General features: G+C 33.6%; 1 non-coding gene across 1 annotated transcript; it reads right to left on the reverse strand.

Moving 5' to 3' along the window:
• Positions 1-12,957: 12,957 nt before the first annotated feature.
• LOC148764118 (small nucleolar RNA R71) lies at positions 12,958-13,064 on the reverse strand. The gene has a single exon (XR_016024992.1). It is a non-coding gene; the product is annotated as a small nucleolar RNA R71 (small nucleolar RNA).
• Between the last annotated feature and the right edge of the window lie 1,513 nt (positions 13,065-14,577).

Consider the following 14,577-nt stretch of genomic DNA (forward strand, 5'->3'; position numbering starts at 1 on the left):
TCCTCCATTCTATTATCATGCATACTCCACAGAAATTAATTAAAAGATTTACGTACCTTAACTAATGCTAATTCCATTTAATAATATCTTTAATACTCCAAACTTGTAAATTACAACTCCAAGTGTATGTCCATAGATTGATAATCTTTATATATTTCATGATCATGAAAACTACAACTTACAAACTTGCTTTCTATCATATGCACACTATTAGAACATTAATTTCAACATGTTTAATTCTTCTTTGGTGGTATGTTAAGATCACTCCTGGATACATTTCCATATTAACATTGATATGCCTTTACCATAGCATTTAGTGCAAATTTGATGAAGGAATTGTCTCCAAATAACTCTTAAATACATAATTATCAAATTGTGTACCACTAAATGTTAAGATCTTGACTTTATTCATCAACAACCAATCACATTTATTAAGTGAATAATTTACTTAGTTCTTACACCTTGCCTTTGCGATCATAAGATCAAAGTTGTCCTAAACTTAGGATGTAGAAGTTCTCTCTCTTAGAGCATATTCGAACATCAACATTTTCTAAATTCCTTACTCTTGGGAGATCACCTTGAAGACAAATCATTCGTATCATACGCCACACTTTGAACCAAATAAACTTTTAAATTGATCTTTCAAGTAATTCGTATATCAGTCTCAATTATAGAATTTCATATGGCGCTTAGACTAGATTCAACATTTCCAAGTTATTTAACCTCAAGCTGCCAATTCCACATCTAGTCCTTTAATCCCTTAGCTCCCCTACTATGCATAGCAAAGTTCAAGCTCATCCTTAGAGCAAATTTGTTTACTAACTTCTTACTTCATGACCACACATCAATTATAGTAATCATTGATACTCACTCTCGAGTTAATTCACGTGCTTATATCCATGAACTATAATAAGTCCAATCACTTCTTGAAATCTCACAATCGCTTAATTGAAATTAACACCAGTTCCCTCTAAGCTACTGTACCTATTCAACACATATTCACATATAAAATATTTCAAAATCCCAACACCACTTTTATATGGGCATAACAAGCTCAATTAACATAGTGTTCTTATCTTCATGCACATAAGTATGGGTTTACTCTTACCTCAATGCTTAATTTATACACTTCAAGTGAATTACAACCATCACTATTCATTCTAATCAAAGTACAACCCTTATTACCACTATCACACGCGCTCCTTTATATTAACCCCAATACAATCCATAGTCCCCAAATCTTTTTCCAATTGACAACAATGAGTTCAATTATAACTCCGCAAAACTTGAAACTAGATTCTCCTCAAGTACCTTTCAATGTTAATATGAATATCACTCTTAGCTTACTGCTTCCTTTTTATAACCACATAACTTAGTGCTTGCTTTCTCGAGATCCACGGCAGAACTTCTCTTGAGTATTTCCTTGAGGATATCTATCTGAAACTTATGTCTCACAACATGTGATCACTTAACCCGTAACTTAGCCATTTATGTGGCATCCCCTTCGGGGCCCACTCCAAGGTATTGTTATGTTTGGATCCCCATCACTTGACTTACTCAAAACCTAGCGCCTAAGGGCGGCACGATAGGCCTTGCAGGACCTTCTTGCCAAGTTTCGAAGCGCAGACCTTTTTGCTCCCCTCCCCCCGAAGGGAACGTCTTTAACCATTTCAGCTTTAACTCATTCATATTGATACCTTTCAAAACCTTAAAACTCTAGTTAACAAAACTTAAAATCAAGTTCAATGACTTTAGGTCAACTCGTAAGTTCAACTTCACATCTGCCTCATTTTATTCATGCGTCCTAGACATGAAGTGTTCTTAGCACCGCGGCACGGTGGCTCTTGGAGTTTACTTAATCAATGTTATTCATCTATATTTAAGGTTACTACACTAATCCTTCTCAACCGTTTGGTTTCCCTCCAAGCTTACGTCATAATTTCCATAACCATTTGTATCCTCTTATGCTTATCACATATAATAGGTAAAGTCAATATTTTCAAATTCATCTCATCCTATAACACTTGTCAACAATTAATAAATCCCACTTCAGAATACTCTTTCCATATTGTATAGTAACTTCACCATATAGTATCACGGCACTATGTTCCTTCATTCTATTATCATGCATACTCCACAGAAATTAATTAAAAGATTTACGTACCTTAACTAATGCTAATTCCATTTAATAATATCTTTAATACTCCAAACTTGTAAATTACAACTCCAAGTGTATGTCCATAGATTGATAATCTTTATATATTTCATGATCATGAAAACTACAACTTACAAACTTGCTTTCTATCATATGCACACTATTAGAACATTAATTTCAACATGTTTAATTCTTCTTTGGTGGTATGTTAAGATCACTCCTGGATACATTTCCATATTAACATTGATATGCCTTTACCATAGAATTTAGTGCAAATTTGATGAAGGAATTGTCTCCAAATAACTCTTAAATACATAATTATCAAATTGTGTACCACTAAATGTTAAGATCATGACTTTATTCATCAACAACCAATCACATTTATTAAGTGAATAATTTACTTAGTTATTACACCTTGCCTTTGCGATCATAAGATCAAAGTTGTCCTAAACTTAGGATGTAGAAGTTCTCTCTCTTAGAGTATATTCGAACATCAACATTTTCTAAATTCCTTACTCTTGGGAGATCACCTTCAAGACTAATCATTCGTATCATACGCCACACTTTGAACCAAATAAACTTTTAAATTGATCTTTCAAGTAATTTGTATATCAGTCTCAATTATAGAATTTCATATGGCACTTAGACTAGATTCAACATTTCCAAGTCATTTAACCTCAAGCTGCCAATTCCACATCTAGTCCTTTAATCCCTTGGCTCCCCCTACTATGCGTAGCAAGGTTCAAGCTCATCCTTAGAGCAAATTTGTTTACGAACTTCTTACTTCATGACCACACATCAATTATAGTAATCATTGATACTCACTCTCGAGTTAATTCACGTGCTTATATCCATGAACTATAATAAGTCCAATCAATTCTTGAAATCTCACAATCGCTTAATTGAAATCAACACCAGTTCCCTCTAAGCTACTGTACCCATTCAACACATATTCACATATAAAATATTTCAAAATCCCAACACCACTTTTATATGGGCATAACAAGCTCAATTAACATAGTGTTCTTATCTTCATGCACATAAGTATGGGTTTACTCTTACCTCAATGCTTAATTTATACACTTCAAGTGAATTACAACCATCACTATTCATTCTAATCAAAGTACAACCCTTATTACCATTATCACACGCGCTCCTTTATATTAACCCCAATACAATCCATAGTCCCCAAATCTTTTTCCAATTGACAACCATGAGTTCAATTATAACTCCGCAAAACTTGAAACTAGATTCTCCTCAAGTACCTTTCAATGTTAATATGAATATCACTCTTAGCTTACAGCTTCCTTTTTATAACCACATAACTTAGTGCTTGCTTTCTCGAGATCCACGGCAGAACTTCTCTTGAGTATTTACTTGAGGATATCTATCTTAAACTTATGTCTCACAACATGTGATCACTTAACCCGTAACTTAGCCATTTATGTGGCATCCCCTTCGGGGCCCACTCCAAGGTATTGTTATGTTTGGATCCCCATCACTTGACTTACTCAAAACCCCGCGCCTAAGGGCGGCACGATAGGCCTTGCAGGACCTTCTTGCCAAGTTTCAAACCCCAGACCTTTTTGCTCCCCTCCCCCCGAAAGGAACGCCTTTAACCATTTCAGCTTTAACTCATTCATATCGATACCTTTCAAAACCTTAAAACTCCAGTTAACAAAACCTAAAATCAAGTTCAATGACTTTAGGTCAACTCGTAAGTTCAACTTCACATCTGCCTCATTTTATTCATGCGTCCTAGACATGAAGTGTTCTTAGCACCGCGGCACGGTGGCTTTTGGAGTTTACTTAATCAATGTTATTTATCTATATTTAAGGTTACTACACTAATCATTCTCAACCGTTTGGTTTCCCTCCAAGCTTACGTCATAATTTCCATAACCATTTATATCCTCTTATGCTTATCACATATAATAGGTAAAGTCAATATTTTCAAATTCATCTCATCCTATAACACTTGTCAACAATTAATAAATCCCACTTCAGAATACTCTTTCCATATTGTATAGTAACTTCACCATATAGTATCACGGCACTATGTTCCTCCATTCTATTATCATGCATACTCCACAGAAATTAATTAAAAGATTTACGTACCTTAACTAATGCTAATTCCATTTAATAATATCTTTAATACTCCAAACTTGTAAATTACAACTCCAAGTGTATGTCCATATATTGATAATCTTTATATATTTCATGATCATGAAAACTACAACTTACAAACTAGCTTTTTATCATATTCACACTATTAGAACATTAATTTCAACATGTTTAATTCTCCTTTGGTGGTATGTTACGATCATTCCTGGATACATTTCCATATTAACATTGATATGCCTTTACCATAGCATTTAATGCAAATTTGATGAAGGAATTATCTCCAAATAACTCTTAAATACATAATTATCAAATTGTGTACCACTAAATGTTAAGATCTTGACTTTATTCATCAACAACCAATCACATTTATTAAGTGAATAATTTACTTAGTTATTACACCTTGCCTTTGCGAACATAAGATCAAAGTTGTCCTAAACTTAGGATGTAGAAGTTCTCTCTCTTAGAGTATATTCGAACATCAACATTTTCTAAATTCCTTACTCTTGGGAGATCACCTTCAAGACTAATCATTCGTATCATACGCCACACTTTGAACCAAATAAACTTTTAAATTGATCTTTCAAGTAATTCGTATATCAGTCTCAATTATAGAATTTCATATGGCACTTAGACTATATTCAACATTTCTAAGTCATTTAACCTCAAGCTGCCAATTCCACATCTAGTCCTTTAATCCCTTGGCTCCCCCTACTATGCATAGCAAAGTTCAAGCTCATCCTTAGAGCAAATATGTTTACTAACTTCTTACTTCATGACCACACATCAATTATAGTAATCATTGATACTCACTCTCGAGTTAATTCACGTGTTTATATCCATGAACTATAATAGGTCAAATCAATTCTTGAAATCTCACAATCGCTTAATTGAAATCAACACCAGTTCCCTCTAAGCTACTGTACCTATTCAACACATATTCACATATAAAATATTTCAAAATCCCAACACCACTTTTATATGGGCATAACAAGCTCAATTAACATAGTGTTCTTATCTTCATGCACATAAGTATGGGTTTACTCGTACCTCAATGCTTAATTTATACACTTCAAGTGAATTACAACCATCACTATTCATTTTAATCAAAGTACAACCCTTATTACCACTATCACACGCGCTCCTTTATATTAACCTCAATACAATCCATAGTCCCCAAATCTTTTTCCAATTGACAACCATGAGTTCAATTATAACTCCGCTAAATCAATAAAATATCACGGCCTATTAGTCCGACTCCAAATTTCTCCATCCTTAATCAGAGGGATATATCATTTCATTAATCTTTCATTAGGAGCATTCATTTTAAGATCTCTCTAACACTGACTCGTGTCACGGGTGGCATCCTAAACCTGGACAACGACCTTACTTATGACCTTTGCATGACATTAACAAGGAAGTGGATTACTGGGAACAAGAGTTCATATAGCTCCCTGTCCATGATTTATGCTCCCATAAGATCTATAAAAAGAATCATAACGAGTCTAAACAACTCCAAATTCTATATGCAGATGCACGTATTCTATTATGTCAAACCTAACTTAACTTAACTTAACTTGGGCCACACTGACACTGTAGTTTTTAAAACAACTTTAAACCCAAAAGCTCTAATCTTTAAAACCAAAAGCTTTGATACCACTCTAATTGTCACGACCCGGTACTCCCCTAGAGCCCGTGACAACCACCGCGACGTCCCGATAGACATTCATCGCCCGGAATGCCAACTGGAACTTTGCAAAGCTTTAATATCAGTTTTCGCACCTCCCCTATGAGCAACAGTTGTTAAGTATCATGTTTTGAGAGATTATAAACTATTTCCAAATCAAAACAATAGAAAAATAATTTTTTTCTCATAGGGGCATTTTGGTCATTTTTCCTCAAAAATCTCGAAACAAGCTAAAAATGTAGTATACGAGTGGAAAACACATATTTCATAATAAAAAATAAGTTTAGATATCTAAAACAGTCATTTAAAATGAAATTATTACTATTGGAATATAATAAAAATATTCAATAAAATATTTTATTTTCTTATAAAACAATATTTATAGAGTTACCAGTAAATAATTTTTATAGCGTAAAAGCTAAATAAATTCATACATACTGTAATACAGATAATCAAAGTATAAAATTTAATTTACAATGACACGTGAGCCCACAAACGACCAAAAGTATCAAAAGAGGTAAACCTACAATTTTTGAGGATGCAAGTCCAATTGTAGCCCTTAACAAAGTGAGCTATCTACCTACTATCTTGAGTCTGAAATGGGTGGAAAGGAGGGTGGTGAGATTGTATAATCCCAGTGAGTAAATAAATACCATCTAAAATATCTAAAGCCGAGTAAATGGAGACAGATAAAATAGTTTAACATATTGTAATTCATCACCTTTCAACTTATTTCAACCAAATAAAATCAATTCATATAAATCGAGTAATCAACATGGCTTATGAATTTCATAAAACTTTGGCTTGTGCCAAAATCATTCTCATACTCAGTTATCAGGGATACCTTGGTTGAGGGCTATCCCAACCGAGTCCGCCAAGGCTGCTAAAAAGTTATGTACGCATAAATCATGTTTTTATTTTGAAAACATAGCCATTCCTTGGCATTGGCTGAGTTCACCCTCACGTGGTGGTTTGGCATGAAGTGAACTCTAAAGTTTTAACCTCAGAAGTTATCCAACCACGCCTCTCATACTGAGGTATGAATATAATAGGGCTACCGTGCCCCTCTAATAGGCTGGTCCACAAAACCCATCCATTACAGCGACTAATTTATAACCCACCATACAATAAAATTTGCGATAACATGACATGGCAATTATTTTATTTTATAGCCTCTCAAGGCAAATTAACAGTTCATACATTTTCAACACAAATACCAATTCAACCATTCATGCGAATATTATCATAAGCCATCCAATTCAAACCATGATTTATAACACAACAATTAGTCTCCAATTACTCCATTTTCAAAACCATCTTTCAATTTCAAGACAATTTATAAAATCATTTCATTTAATCACATTTTACTTATAAAACATAAAGATTTACCATTTAAACTCATTTTCCATAAAATCACAAAATCGAATAAAAACTACTTTAGATAATTAAGAAAATAATAAGGTTACTCACTATTTCGGGAGTCGAATTTCGAGTATTCCGATTCTTGATCCTCGGGTACTATCTCTTTACTTTTGCCAGAATGCTCACCACCTAGACATAATGCACAATAAGCCATTTACTACATTTGTGCTAAATTGTTATAAAACCAATTCTAGCTCTATACGAATGCATGAAATGGAATGCAAAATGTTCGGATTATCGTATAAACACGATGTTCTACACAAATTCAATTGTGTACCTAAATAAAACGGTATTGGCCTAATTCGATCTATCACTCGATTAATTGGCCAATATGTCCAATTTAACTCCAAATAATTCCATTTTTCTCCCAATACTCCAAATCATCAAACACAAATTAAATAACTTGAAATAAGGCAAAATCATCCTCACATTTTCTCTTGGAAAATTTGGCCATGGTGGGTGCATCAACATTATAATTTTTCAAGCTTGATTCTCACACCATAAATCAGTAATTCCTAACGAAATCACTTGAAATAAAATAAAAATCATCATCAATATTCTACATGGAGAATTCGGCCAATGATGGGTGATGGTAGAAAATGAATTTTTCTTGTTGGTTTTTCATGCTACAGATCACTAACTAACTAAAAACACTAAAATACATTGAAATATAACCAAATCCAAGTTCAAAACTCCTCCCCCCATGTCCGGCCAGCAAGGGTATCCTCATGCAAACTTGATTCTCAACCATGGAAAATGAAAAAGAATGCATAGGAAAGGTACATCACAAAGTATAATTGAAAAATCTTACCTTTTTTCACTTGTTTCCTTGAATTTTCACACTTTTCCCTTGAATTTTTCCACCTAGGGTTTCTTTTTCTTCTTTTCTTCCTTTGTTCTTCCTTTGGCCTGCTATATGAAGAGAAATAGGCTGATTTTGTGCTAATTTATAAGGAAAATAATAAATGGATAAGAATTTGACACATGTACCATTCCATTGGTCCAATTGTCATACTTAGCCATTAAGCAATCTCTCTCCACCACTTAAATTTTCTCAATTATCCATGATAATATTGGGTAAAATCCATGTGCTAGACAAGTGTTGGGTGGTGTAAAGTTACAATTTTGCCCCTGGGGTGGCAAAATGACTATTTTACCCCTATGTTAGAAAAAATGTCAAAATTAAAATTTTTCACTTCTCAAACTCAAATTGTACTCCAAATGATCAATCTTAGTAAAACATTTCATCCAACAGTCACACCTTAACCTCGGGTAGCAAAATGACCATTTTGCCCCTAGGTCATGAAAATTCCAATTTGACTCCAAATCGGTCTTCAAACTCTGAATCACCATTTTTAGTTATTATGGGGTTTTAAAATTCTCAATTTCATCTTAAAATCTCTATTTGGACTAGTTCGAGGCTTAATTGTACCATTTGGTACATTGTCGTTCTTTAACAATTTTCGAAGTACCCAAGTAAGCAAGCATACATTCTTATGTAAGAATGGCATAATAAACATATTGTAGAGCTGGGCTTGACAAGTACCAATACCATTATCATCACATCCAGCTTATGTGCATCCCCGCACATCGTGCACATAGCTAGAGTCATCATGTGCATCCCCCCATATCGTGCACAATTAGTGCCATCTTGTACATCCCCCCCACATCGTGCACACGGGCACTATCATCATCCATCTCCCTCACCACCACCATTACCGGCATGTGCATCCCCCCACATCGTGCACACACGGTTATAATCATCACACAATATCAACCATCATGCACAACATATATATATCTATATATATACCAACATAATGTAATAGTGCATGAATCCATAACAACCGCATGTCAGAACATAAAATCAATTTATCAAAGGCTTTTTCCCAAGGCACTTGTTTTAAGAAAAAGTTGGATAAATCATTCAATTGTTTATGTAGCTACATTCATATTCCCAAAAACAAGTTTTGAAATGCAGTTCACTCACCGGTATTTTGTTGAACCTTTAACCGACTCTAACCTCCCTAATGGTCCAATTGGGGCTGTGGGACTTCGTTAGAACCTATCATCTCATTAGCATCACCAATATGTTAATTCACATACTTATAAAGTCCAAAAGTTTCCTCTTAGCTAACTTCCAATGGCCATTTAAATGGCTATCTATTCTCTCTACTCTTATGACTTTAAAATGAATGAACATCCCAACTAGCAATTCACCCCCAAATCTAAACACTAATCATTCTCAACACCAAAACTCAATTTTAGTGTGTTACTCACCTTGGTAGCTTGTATTTGAAATTCTTTCCAAAACTTTCAAGCTATTTTTGAAGTTTCCTCTTTCTCTCTCTAAAACACCTAACTAGTGAGAGAGAGTATGGAAATAAGATTTTTCAAGGGTTTTAAGGAGAGAGAGTGGAAGAGCACAAGGGTTTATGGAAAGGGTGCACCAATAGCATGAAATTTGGAGCTATTTGAGAAAGGTTGTGGAGCTTTCTTATCAAGCTCTCATGGAGGTTGGGAAGCAACGTGAAAGAGAAGAAGAAGAAGAAGAAAAGCTACTGGAGAATGTAGAAGCTGTTGGAAGAAAGAGATATTTATAGCCCAAGCTTATCCACTCCACTTAAATTACCAAAATGCCCCTCCACAAATTAGCTTATTCTCCTTTAATCTTTTATGCAATCTTTTACTCTTTTGACACTGGGACAAGGTCCATAATGGTCTAGAAATGCTTGGGTTCATGAAAACTTAAAAATTCTAACCCGAGGTGAAAAATGACCATTTTGCCCATACCGTGAAAATCCTCAAATTTTTTGTTTCCTTGTCATTTTACCCATATTTTCATCATTCATTTATGCCATAGGCCTACTTAGGCCATAATATTGTTTAAAATCTTACTTTTACGAGCTCACTAAGGAAATGACAAAATTACCCCTGATTAGGCATATCGCGTATATTACTAACTATGAGTCTATAAAGGTTAAGGTTTCATAGTATCCCACGATGGTTTGCTCTTAATTCTTCACTATGTACTAAAATTATGACAATTAATTAAAACTAAATTCAATTAAAAACTAAACTAATTAACAAAAACTAAAAATGGATTAGAGGAAGGCAATAGATTAAAATTTAAGGTTATGGGTTCATTCAACACTTCATTTGACACCAACTTCTCTTATTATTTACATTCATGGGTAGTTTTGCTAACATAGAATCCAAACTATGCACAAGTCTTTGTCAAGATACTTGTACAAATACCTAACTTAATTGGGTCACTATATGTCTATAGTAATAAATAAAATAAGGTTCATTAACCTAGTGTTCTAATTTGGCTGTGTATGGCATTTAGGCGTATGTCTACTCTAATTGCAAATCAGATCACTAAAATGACGTGAACATACACTATTCAAATCTTAGTCTAATCTACCATTACTCTGTCAAGTCTCATCTAGATTAATGATAATTCTATTTGATAGAATTATTTTAATCTAATTTTGTTATTAAATATTAGCTAAGTCTTAAAATTTTAAAGATAATTTAGTTGTTTTAACTGCTTTTATACTTAGTTTAATTTTGTTTAGTTATTTTAATTTTCTATTTATTTATTTTAAATTGGCCATTATTTATTAGTTTTTATGCTTTGTAGGAGTTAAGGAAATTGGGCTTAATTTTGGAAAGTAAGGTGTTTGAAGGACCTAAAATTCTACTTGCATATGCTTTGGTGTTTTGCCCATAACTCTCGCTACAGAACTTTAAAAGATGCGATTCTTAGGCCAATGGAAAGATAAAAGACAGAGAAACAACTTTCATGCAAATCACTTTGACCAGTTCTTTTTTGAGGATAGAAAAAATAGCATCAGAAGATGACAGCATTAGAAGATGACAAGGTGTAATGCTACAGGAATAGAATTTTGAAAGATGATATTTGGTATTTGGGCCTCATTACACTTTTAAGCCCAATTAGAATCAGTAGGTTAACTTGGGGGATTTTGGGTTAAGATTGTTAGTATAAAGAAGATATTTTTAAGAGACATTAAGTGAGACAACTTTTGGAGATTCAAGAGGCTGAAAGTTTAGGTAGAAACTCAAGAAGCAAGGCTACAATCAATCGTTTTGTTTTCTTCTTTAGCTTTTATTTTTCTTGCTACTCTCAAAGTTTGAAAGTTATATAACGTTTTTGGTCTTTACACTTATGCGTAGTTAATTTTGTTTTTCTAACATTGCAATTGAACTCAAATGTAATCTAAATTTTTAATCTTTTTCTTGCTTATCTTTAATGGGATTTGAATTGTTTATTCTAATTTATTCTTAGTGCTTTTAATTGCTTGATCACCAATTAAATTGATTTAGGAACCTAAACAAACTTGGGAAAGGGAGTTTAGTGTAAACTAAAATTGAGATAGTATATGATCATATTAATTGATTTGCGTATAGGATAGGGATATACCTATAAGCCATATGTAGCCAGACTAGAGCCTGAACTTAATGAGTCTTTTTTAAATTCAATTCACATAAGGATATAGTGTTTTGATTGAATTAGATATTTTTATAAGAAGAGTTGGGAAACTCTTATAAATAATTGAGGACTTTAGGTTAGCAATTCAACCCATTGAAATAAGTTAAGAGAGGTAAGATTTAGATGAAGTGTGAGGGATATTGTAATCCTAGGCTTGTTTGATTTGATTTTTTCGTAAGTTTGTATTACTTTGATTTTTCTTTTTAGTTTAAATTTTGGTTACTTAGTTTTAGTTAATTAATTAATTTTGATTGTTTGGATAAGATTAAATTATTTTAATTTTAGTACCTAGTAAAATTTTATATTAATTCTCTACGGGATTGATACTCTATTTATCGTTATATTATCTTTTCGATAAGCATGCTTGTGTAGGTAGAAATTTAACTGACAAGTTTTTGGCGCCGTTGCTGGGGAATTGTTTCTAAAATTTTTACTAATTTTAATACCAAGCATTTTAGTCTTACTTCAAATTTTATTTTTCTTATTTTAATATTAGTTTTTGTTGCTTGTGGATTTCTTTGGTCATTGTATGCAAAGAAGAAACAACTTGAATCTTGTTCCTTTTGATCTTGAGATAGAAAGAACTTTTAGAAGATGACGAAGGGAGAATTTGCAAGCGTAACTTTAAATTAGACAATGGCTGAGGATAACAACAACAATGGCAACGATGCCATTAATCTAGTTCTTGAAGAAAATAGAGCATTGCAAGATTGTGCTATTCCTTTATTGCAAGGTTTACACCAAAGCATTACAAAATCTTCCATCAATGCAAATAATTTTGAAATTAAGCCAACTTACATTTAGATGATTCAGTCTTTAGTTGGTGGGTTACCCAGTAATGATCCTAATTCTCATTTGGTGAATTTCCTAGAAATTTGTGATACTTTCAAATATAATGGAGTAACTAATGATGCTGTCAAATTGATACTGTTTTCGTTTTCTTTAAGGGACAAAGCAAAAAGCTGGCTCAATTCACTGTCCAATGGGTCTATTATTGCATGGGAAGACTTGGCTCAAAAGTTTCAAGCAAAATTCTTTCTTCCTGCGAAGACTACAAAGATGAGGAATGATATAACCTCATTCACACAATTTGAAGGTGAATACTTGTATGAAGCTTGGGAGAGATTTAAAGAACTACTGAGAAGATGTCCACATCATGGGATTTCTGATTGGTTGAAAGTTCAGACATTCTACAATAGGCTGGTTGGTTCAATAAAAACCACAATTAATGTTGTTGCTAGTGGGGCATTAATGGGTAAGAATGCTATAGATGCATATAATTTGTTGGAAGAGATGGCCTCAAATAATTATCAATGGCCTTCAGAAAGGTTTGGTCCAAAAAAAGATATTGGAGCCTATGCATTTGATGCACTTAGCACCTTAACTGCACAAGTGGCTACACTATCCAAGAAGTTTGACACACTGGGAGTTTATGCAGTTCAAAATTCATTTATAATCTGTGAGATGTGTGGATATGGCCATTCAAGTGATTAATGTCCATACAATTCTAAATCAGTCCAATTTGTGGGGAACTTGAATAGGCATTAAATAATCCATATTCCAATACATATAATCTTGGTTGGAGAAACTATCCAAATTTTTCATGGAATAACAACCCAAGGCCTTCAAATCAAAAACCCATCATGCTCCATGGTTTTCAACAGCAAGTTAGACCACTAATTCCTAAAAAGGAGTCCCAATTGGAAAAACTTCTCTTGCAATATATATCAAAGAATGATGTTATAATTCAAAGCTACGGAGCCCTCTTGAGCAATCTTGAGACCCAAGTGGGATAGCTTGAGAAATTCCATCAACAGTAGACCCCAAGGTGCCTTACCAAGTGACACACAAATCAATCCCAAAGGTAAATAACAAGGCAAAGCAATCACTTTAAGGAGTGGAAAAGAAATTAAAAGGGTGAATGAAAAAGCAATTGAATCTATGAAAAAACATGTTGATGAGGAGGACAGAATGTGTGAAAAAGCAATTGAAGTTGAGCAGAAAGAGGCTGAAAAAGCTAATAATCAAGGGACTTCTCAAGTCATCCATCCTCCTCCACTTTTTCCCCAAAGGATTTAAAAGAAAAAGTTGAAAAGCAATTTCAGAAGCTCATCAACGTTTTCAACAAATTACAGATAAATATTCCTTTTGTTAAACTTTGGAACAAATGCCAAGCTATGTCAAGTTTTTGAAGGACATCTTCTCCAAAAAGAGAAAACTAGGTGAGTTTGAAAGTATCTCCCTTACAAAGGAATGTAGTGCAATTCTCCAAAATAAACTGCCACCAAAAATCAAAGATCCATGTAGTTTCACAATCCCTTGCATTATTGGTAATTTATCTCTGGCAAAAGCTTTAAGTGATTTAGGTGCAAGTATAAATTTAATGCCTTGGTCAATTTATGAGAAACTTAGTTTGGGGAAGTGCAAACCCACTTCTGTTACTTTACAACTGGCTGATCACTCTTATGTCTACTGAAAGGGAATTATTGAAGATGTTCTTGTCAAGGTAGATAAATTTATTTTTCCAGTTGATTTTATAATTCTTGATGTGGAAAAGATAAGCAAACTCCAATCATCATTGGGAGGCCATTCTAGGCAACTGCTAGAGCTTTGATTGATGTTGAAAAAGGTGATCTCACTTTGTGAGTTCAAGACCAAGTAACATTTAATATTTTC

This window comes from Theobroma cacao, chromosome 2 (assembly GCF_053813885.1).
Source record: "Theobroma cacao isolate CCN51 chromosome 2, ASM5381388v1, whole genome shotgun sequence".
Classification (NCBI taxonomy): domain Eukaryota; kingdom Viridiplantae; phylum Streptophyta; class Magnoliopsida; order Malvales; family Malvaceae; genus Theobroma; species Theobroma cacao.